The sequence below is a fragment of the Penaeus monodon genome, chromosome 22, assembly GCF_015228065.2.
Source record: "Penaeus monodon isolate SGIC_2016 chromosome 22, NSTDA_Pmon_1, whole genome shotgun sequence".
Taxonomy (NCBI): domain Eukaryota; kingdom Metazoa; phylum Arthropoda; class Malacostraca; order Decapoda; family Penaeidae; genus Penaeus; species Penaeus monodon.
Window position 1 is genome coordinate 32,275,580 of NC_051407.1, and position 295 is coordinate 32,275,874.

A 295-nucleotide genomic window follows, 5' to 3' on the forward strand; every position below is an offset into this window, starting at 1 on the left:
ATTCGATGATTTGATAGCGTGTTTTATTGCCTTGTCGTGTCGTTGGTGAGAGTATGAAACAGAGGGAAGTCATTTCCCCGTGACCCCGTCGAGTGCGCATGCGCCGCGGGATCCAAAGGTTGCCAATCATTTTGCCTCTCTTATTTTGTGAGACGTTTGAAGCATCGCTGTAATGCGAGAACGAGAAAGAAAAAATGATTTTTTCAAAAATAACTGCGATTGTTTTCAGAAAATAGTTCGAGTTATAGCTCTTGTTTTATCAACAGCTGCTATTACTAAGAGTGTTATTTATCAA